Below are 15,374 nucleotides of genomic sequence, written 5' to 3'. Positions count from 1 at the left end.
ACCACACAGTGTCTCTGCTCTATCCAGCCTCAGTCATCAGGCATCTGGCAGAGTATTACTGACTCTACCTGTGCAGCCGAGATAAGCTGGAATCAGAACCTTTACTCAGACCTGCATTTTTTGAAAATAATCTGTATTGCCCACGTAATTCTTGCTATGGCTGTATTGAATCCACAGTGAGGCAGACAAGTAAATACCTGGGTGGGAGAAAAAGGCAAGATCTTGCTCATAAAGGCAGTGGATGCAACTTGCCCAGGCCATTCAGCTCTGAGAAGTGGAGTGCAGCCTTTCTGTAGAATTTAGGTGAATATGCTCAAAAGATGGAGATTGACAGATTTTTGTCACTGCGTAAGCCTTGCTTTCCAGTAAAATCAGGCCAACCATTGTGCAGGAGCTGGGAGCAGCTCATTTATCACTTCTTTTGCCCTTTTGAATGAATGGGGGAAGAGCAAATGATGGCATCTGTCAACTTTTGGAAAACAAATATAAGATTAAGCCTCACGAAAACCTACATCATGGCTGCTATCCAGTGTTAGAAAGGGAGCTGTTTTTTAACTGATTAGAAAGCAAAGTAAAGAAGGCAGTATCACCGCCTTCTTTACAATATGGTTTGAAACTTTACTTGGTTCTTTCTTGTCTGTTACTTGATTCAGAGCTGGGAGGAGCCTGTGGCATTTCACTGCACAAGAAGGTCAGGAAAAAAAAAATCTAAAATTGTCAGCAAAAGAATGAATGTGGAAATAATGTTTTCACCCATCAAATTTTACAGTGGCTGAGCAGAACTCTTGAGAAATGTAGGCTTCAAGTTTTGTGCAGCAGCTTTGTTCTGCCAAAACTCAGTGGCTGTTCCTGACAGAAGAAAAGCCCCACAGGAAATGGTATTCCTAAAATTTGATAGTGATGCAAGGATATTAATAGTCAGTGCTGTTTGTTAGGGGCAGTCACTTTTGTGCCTTTGTTTCTACTTGGTATTTTTTATAGTGGAAGGACTTAAAAGCTGCTTCTGTTTCTGTGGATGAATCTTTCTGTCTTGCTGTTGATTCAACACTGCATGAAGCATAATAGAAAGAAATGAGAGGAAAGAGCTCATTCCTTCTCCTGTAGTTTCATACTGCCGCTTCAGGTGGCTGCGCTGTCTCCACTGATATGGACACAGATGTATCTCTCTTTGAGTGCAGGAAGGCTTTTTTTGCCTATTTGGGGTGATGCTGCACTTACTGGCTTACTGTTTTGATGTGATTTAGTTTAAGTTTCAAAATTATTTTATGAAAGCATACACTCATAAAAATACATGCCTTTATTAATAATTAAAGAGGTTTTTATTACATAGAATCATAGAATCCCGTGGTTGGAAAAGACCTTTGAGATCATCAAAGTTACCTTGCTAGAGAAGGATTTGAAAAAGCGTTTGAGAAGGATCGAAAGAGCAATTAATTGTCCTGTACGTTTTATTTATTGGAAAAGAGGTTTTTCTCATGCTTATATGTTGTGAAGACTGATTTTCCAAATCTCAAGCATAGGCAATATAAGCTCTTTCTTGGCTTGGGAAAGCCAAAGGTCTGTATTTGTGGAGAAAAGCATTTGGAGAAGTATAGCAGGTCTTGAAAGGCTTATTGGAAACTTGAAGGAAGGTCTATAACAAGGTTAGGAGGGTGGGGGAGCTGGATGGGGAGCTGATAACTAGTGGGTTTCTTTGAGTTTCCTATGGATTTCATACAGGTGTGTGCAAAATTCACTTAACATGGGACAGATTTCCATTGAACTATGCCATTTAACTATTTGGCTCCAGCAAATAGTCAGCTAGTAGATCTTACAATGCAATATTCACTTGCTACAGTGGGGTCACTGAGAGATCTTGCTTATGAAAGCTTACTCAAGCCAAACACTGTGTCAGGGCCCCGAGGACACAAATAAACCTTAACCGTCCTGACCAGCTTCGCCTGATCCTCTGCCCCCTCCCTTCCCCACCCACATCCTCATTACTGCAAGGGTTTTGTTCTGGGGCTGAGCTATGCTGTAGGTGTACTTGCCCCTGCTCTTGCTTTGTTCCTTGGATTTCTTAAATTGTCGCCTTGTTTTTGCCTGAACTGCCCATGAGATGTCTTGCTATTGCTGTTTCTGCTTGCCTGGCTCTGGTGCTATGAGATTGAGACTGTTGCCTGTCTGAGTTGTGGCTGCCCTTCTCTCTTGGAGCTGTCCTGTTCTTGTTGTCCCCTGCAGGTAGGAAACTCTCCATGACTTATTTAATTGTATGGATTTTCAATGTTATTCCATTTTAGAGAATTCTATAAAAAGCAGTACAAATTAAAGTGCTGTAACTACTAACTGGGTACAAGCAAGGCTCAAGAGTAACATTATCTCCTCCAAAAAGTTATGACTTATTTTCAACAAAGTTGTTTAAAATAGTAATGCGTGCAGTTTAAAGACTGCATTGAGACAACTGAAAGGGTTAGCAGTGGAAATGGCTGTGGAAAAAAAACCCTCTATCTGCTGGTGCTTACTTTTAAAGATTAATTTGGATCTGGGTGGGCTCATCATGTCTGAAATGCAAACAATAATCTTAGCTGCTTCGTCACTATTGTTTTTTTATTGTTATTATTGATTCTCTTAATTCTGTAACTCAGTTAGTGCAGTTATCTGGGCTGTGCGCTTTCTGAATAATAAACAGTGTCATCTCCCTGGCTTTGCAGAATCAGAAGTGAAACGTAAGGAACAAGTTCTTCTACACTTTAGGAGGTGAAAGGGTCTGGCTCTGCAGAGGCTCCAGAGCCCTGTGGGAGCTCCTAAGCTTTCCGGTAGCCCCTTTAAGTACTGGGAGGCTGCTCTAAGTTCTCCCCTCAGCCTTCTCTTCTCCAGGCTGAAGAAGTCCCACTCAGCCTATCCTTGTATGGGAGGTGCTCCAGCCCTTGGATTATCTTTGTGGCCTCCTCTGGACTTACTCCAACAGACCCATGACCTTTCCGTGCTGAGGACTCCAGAACTGAATGCAGGACTCCAGCTGAGATCTCATGAGAGTGTAGTAGAGGGGGAGAATCCCCTCCCTCACCCAGCCAGTTACACTTCATTTTGATGCAGCCCAGGATACAGTTTTGCAGAGATAAACTGTACCAGTCTGCAAGCAGAACCGCTCTGAAGGAGGGAGATGGGTTCAGAAACTTTACTTATGACTTTTGTACAAACATCATGTTTTCTGGAAATGAGGATGATAGTCCACAAGCAAAAGATCTGATAACATTTTTCATTAATGATGCACTGATTTCTTAAAGTTATTCAGACCAGGCTGGGCAAGACTTGATGGATTTCAAAGGGCAGATACTACTATGTCTATATAGTAAATAACCCACATTTATTAAAATTCAGCTATGCACACTTGACATGGCTACTCCAATAATTTTCCATAAATTGAGAGTCTTGCAAACATAGATTAATTGAGGTAATGAAACAGCAGCTATAGTAGAGAAATTAGATATTCCCTTTCAGAGTTTATTCCCTTGAACTTTCAGATTTTGCAGTGGTGGCAGATTCCCCCAGATAAGTCAACAAGGGAATATAAGCTCAAACAGCGTTTGTTAAACCCAGGGGCAGGGTTGGTAAATGGTCACATATAGACTTTGCTTTTTGTTACTTGTCATTTTAAAGCAACCAAATAAACACATGGTTGCATGTTGTGGATAGACACTCTCCTTGTGATAAAAAGAAAGGATCCAGCATAATTTAGAATCATAGAATGGTTTGGTTTGGAAGGGACCTTTACAGATCACCTAGTTCAACCCCCCTGCAGAGGCGGGGACATTTTTAACCAGATCAGGTTGCTCAGAGCCCCATCACACCAGTGAAAGTTTCCAGGGATGGGGCTTCTGCTATCTCCCTGGGCAACCTGTTCCAGTGCCTAACCACCCTCATTGGAAAAATGTCTTCCTTATATCCAGTTTAAATTTACTGGCTTTTAGTTTAGAACAGCTACTTATTCTGTCACAACAGGCCTTGCTAAAAATTCCTGTCCCCATCTTACTTTTAGGTACTCTATAAGTACTGGAAGGCTGCTGTAAGATCTCCCCTGCAGCCTTCTCAATTTGGCTTGTCATCTCTTTTTGTTGGTAAACGACACGTGATTTGGGCACAGCTGTGTGTTTCCTGAGATAACTAGTTTTTTGGTTAAAAATCCTACGAACACCACTCATAAACAAAGCCAAACGCACACACAATGCAAAAACAAACGTAAAGAACAAACCCAGCAAAGACCATGGGCTGTTTAATTTCCTGAACAGACTTTGATGCTTCAAGTATACACGCAGCGTTATATGGGTGATTTCTTACTCAGGCGGCTCAGGGTGGCTCCAAACTGGTCAAGCAGTCACTGAAGGGCTTTGGTGATTTATTTTCTGGAGTCCTCAGCATAGGAAGGACAAGGATCTGTTAGAGCGAGTCCTAATGAGATGACGAAGATGATCAGAGGGCTGGAGATTCTCATAGACTGAAAGTTAAGGTTGTTCAGCCTAGAGAAGAAAAGGCTTTGGGGAGACTTTAAACCAGACTTTTAGTACTGAAAGGGGCACCTGAATACCTGGGGAGGGGCTCTTTATCATGAAGTGCAGGGATAGGATGAGGGGGAATGGTTTTAAGCTGAAAAAGGAGAGATTGAGATGATTTTAGGAATAAATGTTTTTCTGTGAGGATGATGAAGGTATCTCATAGGGAGCATGTAGATGGTCTTGTGTAGATTGCAGATCAGATGGGGAAACAGAGCTGGCATTCCCTCTGGTTCAGTAAATAATTGGACCTTGTTTACTGTGCTTTAAATGTTTGCCTGCTTCTGCTTAATAAGAGACTGTTCACAGTAATTTTTAACTGTACAACTTGAAATGCTCTACATAAATGGTTGGAGTGGGGAAGGAAGAGGAGGAAAAGGAGGAAAGAAGTATTTACTTCTGTATAGCTGCCATAATTCCCTTTCTGGAAGTATAATATGTAAATATCACATAGATAAACAGAATTTATATAAAGATATGAACACATAAAATATATCTGTTCCGTATAAATATACAGTATCTGTTTGTTATAGTGAAGCAGACAATTGTATTTACTAACAACTGTATTTTTAAAAGCTATTATTTTCATCCTGTACCTTTGTGATAGTGTGTCCTTATGTCACCAGGCTAATATGATACCTGGCAAGTTTTCCCTTCCATACTTTTTCTTCCTCACCACCTTGATATGTTGTTCTGGTTGTTAATCTTGTTGAGTCATTTTCTAATTAATAATAGAAAGGATGTGTCTAATTATGAAAAATCTGGAAGAGGAGTCTCCAAATGTGAAGTAAAGGTAACATCAATGCAGGAGGAACCTATTGTCCAGCCTGTCACTTATATTTCTGCTTCTGAGGCCCAAGAGGAACTGACTGTGTTCAAGAAAGTGTGACCAGAAACTCCTTTCACTGTGTTCATGGTGAGTTTTATCCTTTGGCCTGCCTTCAGCAGCTGTGGGATGGATCCAGATGTTCTCCATAGGTAGTGCTAGTGATTTCATTTAGACTACCTGACAATGAGTAGGGACTTTGCAGAACGGTGTCTTTTAAAAAAATGTAAGCGTATATATTTTAAAAAGGCCCCAGTTGCAAACCCTTAACAGCTGATAGAGCCCATAAAATGTAAAGGGTTTGTGTGTGTCAAGCCAAGATGACCCTCCACAAATCTCCCACTTAACATTACTCCTCCCTCACTTCCAAATAGAAAAACAGAACTCACCAATATCTTTCAAACCCACCATTTCTTCTTGGCTTTGTAAATGTCCACATGGAAAAGAGCATTTTAAGATCTGCTTCTTCTGTTCTGATACCTTGGGATGTCATTGGCTGGGCGATCTTTTCCACATTGGTGGTGTAAAGTTGTTAGGAGCTAGTGATGTGTGCTTTTACTTGGTGTTTTCTTCTGTTTTAAACCATTTTTTTCTTGTATCTATTACTAGCAGAGTGAAAGGTGGACTGCCTCCAGGTGAGTGACTGCCTGTCCAGTAGTGGTGTCCACCTTTCCCTTCTACGCAAGGTCATCACCAGAGGATTAAAGCTCTGACTGCCTCACATTAAGATGCATTCCAAATTGTAAAATTGCTTGTTTACAAGTTCCCAGCTATCTGCAAAGCCTCTATTAACCTGTAGAAACAGGCAGAGATATTTTGCAAGTAGGAAAGGGAATTTTATGACATTAGTCTTGAAAAATAACTATGATTTTATTTAAATTACTTTGCTTTCCCCCTCCTTCTCTGACTTCTCTCCCATGCTTTGCTTGGACTACATTTACTTTCTCGCTGGTTATAAAACCCAACCCATATTACACTCAAAATCAACACTGACAAAATGTATCATGGCAGCTGCACCACTAAATAAAACAAAACCCTTAATATTTTATGGCTTTAGTCAAAGTTTAGTGGTTGAACTGTCTGCCTTGTAGGTCATTAAGCTCTTCAAGGGTTCAGACTTTTCTGAAGGGAAAAAGATTATGACTTTCTTCTTGATTAAAAATGCACTGTTACAGCCTTGGAAACTACTCTTTAATTAAAAAGTAAATCATATTATATGTTTACCATGATGAACTGATAATATTGGAAATTATTACTTTATTACCTTATATGTCAATAAAATGGCATAGTATTGGTGAATGGGAAATCAAATATAACCTTAAAATTCTGTCTTAGTGATAGGCTGTTTAATGTCTGTAAGTATAGGCATTACTTTTGTGTCTGTTGTGGCTTAATTATTTTACTGTATTTGGTGTCATATAGAAGTAAAAAAAATATTTTCCAGCACATTTTAAATATTATTCTGTAATAAAATTTGACTGTGCCATTAAATCTTCAGGAGCTGTTAACTGCTTTTACAGTAACAGAATTTCCATTTGGGCATACTAGCTTGAGTACAGGACATTTAGGGGTTGGTCTGAACTACGTAATAAAGGAAAGATATTTGCCTCTTTTTCACAGTTTTGGGTATTATCCAGCTTCCAAATGAGGTGACGGTGCTGAGCTGTGCCAGTGTAATTCATACAGGTTTGGTAGGACTGCTGGTCTTTCACAAGCTGTTCATTCCTAAGCAATTTTGGGCACTGCTCCAAAGGAATGAAAGAATTAAGAACCCTAAACTGAATGTGGAATGGGACTACCTTCTACTGAAGTAGAGTGAGAATATGGAATTTTTTAAGCTAAATGAGGTTTCAGAATCGGGGGTATTTTCAGTGAAAACGGTGCACACTGGGAAAGAAGACCCAATCTGGCATAGTAGAAGGTTTGAATAATAAGAATGCAGATAAACAAGTCCCCAGTGCACTATGTGTCGTATTTAAATACAGACGTGTGTCCCTAACACATTTTTAAATAACTGCTTCTTGTAGTAATTATCAAAATGATAAAGTTTCTGAAAGGAAAAAAGTATTTCCTTCTACGTTCCCTTCTATGCTTTGTTGCGCAGTCGTTGCAATCAAAACTGCGAGATTACAGGTAGTTTCGGGAGTAAGAGTTAAGTCTTAAACCCTGTATCCTACTTTCACTGTAGAATGAACAACAAAATAAAACCTGATCTAGGAGAGACAAATCTTTCCATAATTAGCAAACACAACAGGCATAAAATAAACTGGGTCCAGTAAACTGTTTTTTGTTTCAACTTTCTCTTTATTCAAGCTTGTCCCAGTGTGGTACCTGTTCTTTAGTGTGAATTTTCATTAGCGGTGCTAAGAGATTTCTACAGAACTAAATGGTAACCTTTAGTGTGTCTTGAGCTTAAACCAATTGCTGAGTCTTCGAATTTGATCAAAATAATCCCTCTCAGGTGCTTATCATGGTTTGCAAGGGGTGAAGTGAAGAAAATCTGATCCCTGACCTGAGAGTTTTTATAATTTCTCCAGTAGCGAGGCCACTGAAACATACTCAGGAGCATAAAACTGGGCTTCCAGATAACAATGTTAGATGCAATGTTGTGCCTGTATAAACTTATTGAGCTAATATCAAGGGATGTATTTCAACTGGAGTCCTGTTATCCAAAAAGGATTTTTTTTTCTTTATAGAAAAATATCTCCCCCCCCCCCATTTTCTTCTAACAACAGAGTAAGAAGGTGTGCATCTGTGATGCAAGTCAGTAGTGGTATAGTAAAGGGCTGCTGAAGCTGCACAGCGTTTTAATAAAACTGTGTTCCAGTCCTAGGGATATTTGAAGTATAATCTTTGTCACAGTGGCCTTAGGAAAAAGTAAAAGTTGGATGCAATTAAGCTTTTTCCCATTTAATAGAATTATTACCACGCTTTTACTGCAGCTTAATCTTCAGTCATCCTTGGTGACTGCTCAGTGTATGTGAGGGGCTGGGGTAAAGATAACAGAGGAGTACAAATGAGAATATCCCCACCCCATTCAGCCTTCCCCAAAGCACTTTGTGCTTGGGAGATTGAGCAATAAGACCTCTACAGGACCCTATAGTCCTTCCTGTTGCCACACAGAGTTGAGCCGTACTGTTTCAGAGGGATATACTGAGTTGTGGGATAGCATTTGTCTGAGTGCAGGGGTGGGATTTTCCCTGGGGACAAAAAGGGTCGAGAAGCAGGAAGCTGGATGGTTCTGTTTTGCAGCACCTAAGAGTGAGCATTCCCTAGGAGTAATCCTGAATCTGTACCAAAAGTCACATGTCAGGCAGTGATCCCAGAAATACCATCCAAAGCCAAGACCAATTTTGTTGTTTTCCAATTTATCTGAACCCAGTGCTCTCTTCTCCACTGTCCCCAGTGTCCTACTTGTGCAATGAATTTCTCCCCTGCACTTTCTAAATAGCTTTGAAAGCCAGTATCTCAGTTCTGGTTTGGATACTGAATAATTGAAAACTTAAAGGATATTGAACTCTACTGATTTGTCAGCTTTTCTGTAATTCCAATAGATAGCCTGTATGATCTAAATGACATTAAATTATACTTTTTTTTTTTTTTTTTACATTGATATAAAGAATCTCAGCATTGGGTTACATATGTTTGTTGTGCATTCAGGTGCTTTGAGTGTTTTGTAGCTTAAGAATGGTTGAATTAAGCTCAGTTGGGAGTGATACGTTTTCTGTTTCATAGCTATGTGTCAGCAAATAGAGTGAAAACCAAATTGATTTCAGTACAAGCAAGATTCTGACTCTGTGTATTAACACGATAGACTTAGGTAGTGGTGGCAACTGCCTTGGTTGATATCACATAAGCAGGTCTGTTTTGCTGTGCTGGCTTTTGCTAGCTGTAACATTCTGATCTTTTAAACTTCAAGGCTGAAATTTTCCAGGTGTCTCACCAATTCACTTAAGCTAATTCACAATTTAAATAGGAAAATATTTACCAACAGTTTTGGAGAAAAAATATTGACAGACATTTATTATATCACAAGCATGTGCGTCAGTATCTGCCTTGTTTATCTCTCTGTCTGCAATGCTGATGTTCTAAGATTGTAAGTATTTTTGGTTTATAATCCTTTTGTGAGCATATGTGCCTTTCAGTGTCCTGGTGAAGACTTTTAAATAAGACTGAGACACTAAAGATGCTGTTTGAGTATGTCCTGCACAAATTCACCTGTAGTTTTATAGGATTATGAAGAGGGAATGTGGGATTTACTATAATTTACTAAGGAAACTTTTGCCTTTTGATTATCATGGCTTGCAGTGCTGTGCATTCCATCCCAGGAGACAGAGATACATTCAGGAATACTCAGAATATTGTGAAGTATGCAAGAAGAGGAAGGCACTAAGCAATCTAAAAGGCCCATAGCTTCATTAGCGCATATGTTGTGCTGCAGTCATTATGTGTCAGGTGATGGTGGAGGGATGCTAGTGTATTCGCACAATCTCTTTGTCGTTGACCTAATATGAATTAGGAATCAAAGATGCTAATCCCTCAAGATTAGCACACCTGGCTTTGCCATGCCTTTAGGATAGTAGAACACCCCCTCCTTCTGTTTCAAGGAACAGATCTGAGGAGTTCTTGGGGAAGATATAGGTCTTTCTCTTGTTGGTGAACAGCATTATGTAAGTGGAAGCCAACAGCTACTTTTGCTGAGGGAATCTGTGACCTCAAAATTGTTTTGGAGATAATAAGATTATATCCTTCTGAAAGGAAGGATATAAGAATAAATTGTTTGTTCTCTGAAGATGATGATTGTTCTGTGATGTCTGTATAGAATATTACGCTTTTATTTATGAGGAATAAGGAAAAATAAAACTTGCGTTAACCCTTCCAAAAAGACTATGTCTCTTCATATATCTGGCTTTTTTATGTAGTTTGTGTGGAGAAGTAGAAAATATAATAGTGTGCTCTGTGCACCTGAATTTCCTGAAGGACCTGCTTAGCCAAATTAATCTATTTGTCAATTCTCCAGGAAGTCATTCTTTACCTAAAGTTTTATTTTGCAAGCCTTTATACCGTTCGTTTGCCTGTTCATTTTGTTATTGCCTGGAATTAAGAAAACAACAGTATTATTTACCCCTTGTCCTGGGATTTCACTCCCAAACTAATAGGTATTTTTCCTAAATTAATCTAGTGCTGCCATCCATTTACATTATCACATAAACCTATGCAGGGATCGTAACTTGGCATTGATCTGCTTGTTATGTTGGTAAATTTACTGTAGAATTTGTAGTCTGGTTACTGTGTTTGATATGCTTCCCTGTTTTTTAACAAGATGTTTTTATCAAATCCTAGCACTCATTCAGAGTATGAATTGGTGGGTTTACATACTAATGATGAAGTGCCTGATTTGATCTCATAGTTTGAATATTCACAGCCTTTTAATGCTTGGAATTGTCAACACTGGTCAGTAGAGACAGTGGTGATTTACAGTTAAGAATGCAGACAATTCTGCCTCAAAATTGATTCCTACATAGGTACTGCTAAAGTAATCCCCTTAAACTGTTGGATTTGTTACTTGCAAAGAGACCTGATGTGAAATGTGTGCACAATACTCTTCATACAGAAACTTTTCGCATGATGGAAGCAAGTCTTATGACAGCTATAGTCATTGAAGAGTGAAGGCATATTCTTACTTGAAACATAAATCTTGTGTTTTAAATGCTGAGAAGCTTTCTCTGTGGTTTCTTTGTGGCATTTTTTTTTTTACCAGCTAGAAATGTAAGCTACTACATAAATATTTGTTCAGGCTTAGTTGCAAAGTAACAGAGCAGTGTTTCCTGTACAGTATTTTACTGATGGAACAATTTGATTGAAGTCTATAGGGATGCTGTGACGATGAAAGAAATTATTTCAATGCTAGCATCATTTCCAAGGGGATTTTGAGTACTTATTGTCTCTTCAGCCACAACTGTATAACACAGCATGCACATAACGGTTAACTAAACGTACATTTTCTTTCTGTTTGGGTATTCTCAATGTTTTTGTCTGCCCTTTTGTAATAAGTTCAGGAATGTGCAAAACTTCCAGGTTCTTTTTTTTTTTTTTGAGCAAATCCAGAAGGCTGGTAAATCCATGTCTGTTTCAATGTAATGAGTAAAAGTTTAATCTCCTAGTATGAGCTTTCTGCTTCAGTTACCACTTTCATATTGAGGTCTCCCATACACAGTGGATCAGTGTCTGATATTTAAAACCGAAACATCCCACTGGGAGACATGAAGAGAATAAATGAAACATCTTTTTATTGCTCTGTACAGACTCTGTATGTGAAAGGCTGTAGATAAATCTCTTTAGCTGTTCCCTTGAAGAGGGCTTCATAAAAGTAGGTAGTGCAAAACAGGGGAATGGTTTATCTTTCCTGGAGTGAAGCTTGGCTACAGGATTCCTGCATTTCAAGTGTTCTCTGCCTAGTTCTGCTACAAATTACTGGCTGATTGTGATCAAATAATTGCAACTATATTTAATTTCATATAAATAGTTGGGACTGTTACATGAATATAATAATTTGACAGTTGAACTGTGATAATCTGTTCTTGAAGAACTCTGAAATTAGAGTGAAAGCCTTTATATAATTTCAAAGGGCAAGAATGGTGATTATTTCTAGACCATTTCGTTGTAAATGCAAGACACGTGTGAGTGCCCAGCTACACAAAGTGATTAGTGGGCAGCTGTAATTATGTGGTTGCTGATATGTATGAAGTTTATGGTAACACCTTAAAACTACTGTACCACATAACTCGCATACATGGACTCAAATCTGTCTTCATCTTGTTAATTATTCATTCCATTTAAAAAAAATATAATTTTGAAAAATAGTGTTTAAATATCGCTATTTTCTGATTAACATTGTAACACAGCTGTTTCTTCAACTGCAAATAGTAAGTAAATCAAAAAAGCACTGACTGCATAGAATTTGAAATAAAATATTAAAAATTTTAGTGTTTCAGTGTGCCATCTATCATAAAATGATAGAGGAGTTTGGAAGGGACCTTAAAGATCATCCAGTTCTACCCCTCCTGCCATAGGCAGGGACATCTCCCACTGGATCAGGGTGCTCAAAGCCTCATCCAGCCTGGCCTTGAATGCCTCCAGGTATGAATGACAAGATATCTGGTAGTGATCTAGCCTGCCAACATGACAGATACAGCCCTGAGTTAAATTGTTCAGCTCTTTTGGGGATTATCCAGGGATGAATAACTTAGGAAAAAAATGAATATTGAGGAATGGTAGTACTCAAAGTTCTGTAGGCCACAAAACAGGCACGAGGGTTCCTAACAAGTGTACTTCCCATTTATGAGTGTCTAAATTATCTGAGAGGCTGAGTTGCATGCTTGAGTCCATGCACTCTGAATTATTCTTGTGCAACATTCAAATTAACTGTCATTCGCATTTCAAAGTAGGCAGTAAGATATGAGGGTTTTTTTTATGTGTAATCCAAACTCTTCTATCTGGGTCACTTTCCCGATAGTTGCCTCTTACCTGGGGTAATCTGGCTGGGAATTGCTACCAAGGTAAAATAGATCTAGGTAATCTTGCAGCAATTATGAAAATTTTTAATGACATTGGACACATCTTTTTCTTTCCCACAGGCAAATCCAGCTTTAATACACAAGATTATTTACAGCATCTGCAATGCTCCTTCTGGATTCTACTCTCAGAATGAAAGGGTGGGAAAGCACCCACGAAGCAGCTGCTGAAAAAACAGCCCTTTCCACCCTTCAGAGTTCTCCTGTTTTGATGGAAAGTATGATGGATGGAAGAAAATAATCACCTCTTGGCTAGCTGAGAAGGAGACTCTCACCTTGGGGTCCCAGGAGAGGTTTTTGAGTCAACCCTATTATTTATCCTTGTAAGGCTGTAACAGTATCAAGGAGAGTTGATCCCTTCATCCTGCAGTTTTAACATGGTTACTATCAAGGGCTCTGCAAATATTTGAGACAAAGCTGACCTTTGGGCTTGGAAAAGCTCTGGGGCTCTAGACTTTCTTGATTGTGGAAAAAATGTGGACAAAAAGTCAGCATAGGTTTGATAGATTGGTCTGTCACTCCAGCCTTTTACAGATCACCTTGGAAAAATAGCAGTCCAACAAATCATCTGCTCTGGAAGAAGCTTGCTAAAACTCTACAAGCAGAAAACATTTACATAAAGGTTTTCTTAAAACTAATACTTTGACATAAAACTTGCAGTGATCTGATGTAGCAGGAATGAAATGCAAGAGAAGGCTGTGAGAGAATTTCTGAACCTGCCAGTGTGAATTCTCTTCCTGATGACTCATGTGGAATCTGTGTTTCCTTTAGTCTTATTCCTTGCTGTTTCAGGAAATGCTGTTTTGGAGATAGGTAAGCTTGCTTTTCATTACTCCTGGTCTGTAGCAGTCCATGAGAACTGAATTGTGGTTAGCAGTGAGTTTGGTTTTGTTTTTCCCCTGGTATTTGAAGTTACATCTTTAGGAAAATTGTGGTTAGTCTGCAATTTTTCAGAAGTTTACGGGTGTCCTGATTGATGCTTCCTTGAGATGTGTTATAACAAAGACAAATAATCACAAACAACAAGTACTGGATGCATAGGTTATTTCCACTCTGGGAATTAAAATTCTTTGCTGTTCATGTACGGTAGACACTGCAGTGTAACTACTTGGTGGGGTTGCTGTAAGGTCTGATTAACAGTACAGATTTCCAGGCCAGAATTTGTTACTTCTGTATCTTGCCTGTTTTTCTGTGGTTGAAATGTTTCACAGGCCGTAAAGCTGTCCCTTCTGCCACCTGCGACTTCTGAAAAATCATTGCTTGCAGGAGCCTTGACTCTGCTCTTGCTGAAGGATGTGTCCCCTATTTCATAACTGTTTAGATATTGCAGATCCATTGAAAATATTTGCTCTATAATGAGGACTCTGTTAAAACTTGGATGTATCTGGATTCTTTATCTGTTTGGTATTAGCCTCAATACAAATCAAATAGATTACCGAAGCAAAACACTGGTGAAATATACTTGGTGGCACTCTTGATAGCTTGGCTAATTAAGACTAATCCTTTGCTGGATAAGTATATACAGATGCCAAAGTTCTTTGATGTTTGGAAGACTAAACTATAGATGAGATGGAAATGGTGTTCACGTTCCCTCCCTTCCAAGAAGAGATATTTTGACTGGGGGCGATGTACTTCTTGTATCACTAAACACGATATGCTAGGCTTTGGTGAGAGAGATGCTTCATTTAAAGTAGTGTGTCATAAAAGAGATTAATTTCTCAGTGGCCAAAAGCAAAGCTTTCTGAAAGAACTGTGATGTTTATCCAATTCCAAGACTTTCATGTTTTTGATGCCTGGTGAAAGGTAATGTTGCCTCAGAAGCAAAAGGAAGGGACTTTTTTTTACAGATTGTAAAGAAGTTGTGACATTTCTCAGATACCTAATGGTTTCTCAGAAGTTCCAGCATTCTCTTTTATGATATTGTACATCTGAACTGAAAACAACCCTTTGTTCCCTATACCAATTATCTTTTCAGGGTTGATCAGTGGCATATCACGAGATCTTGATTCCTAGGAATGTGTTTAGCTTTGCTATGCTCTGACTGTATAAAAATTTCAGCTTAGCCTTTCTGAGTTTTAATTATTGTCTTTTGCCTGAATTCATGGATTTTGCAGTGATGTAGCTGATATCAATGCAATTAAAACATTTAAGTATAAAGGAGCTGGTCTTACAGAAAATATTAGAGTAAGTCGAGAATGGAAGCCAATAGTTTACTCTTGTAGTAATGAAATAGAGATTCTGTTTCACTGTAGTTTCGATAGTAATTACGTACATTGATGAATAGGGAAATGGGGCAAAATGTTCTACCCCAGGCTTTTACTATGACTTGTTTGAGGCTGAGCAAAATAACTAATTTTTCTCTTTAATGAAGAGGAATGCAGATGATGTGATGAAATGTGACTGGGGAATGAGGTTTTGACAAGATCCTGTCTGTAAAGGAAACCA

The sequence above is a fragment of the Cuculus canorus genome, chromosome 3 (assembly GCF_017976375.1).
Source record: "Cuculus canorus isolate bCucCan1 chromosome 3, bCucCan1.pri, whole genome shotgun sequence".
Lineage (NCBI taxonomy): Eukaryota > Metazoa > Chordata > Aves > Cuculiformes > Cuculidae > Cuculus > Cuculus canorus.
This window is presented reverse-complemented; position numbering follows the sequence as displayed.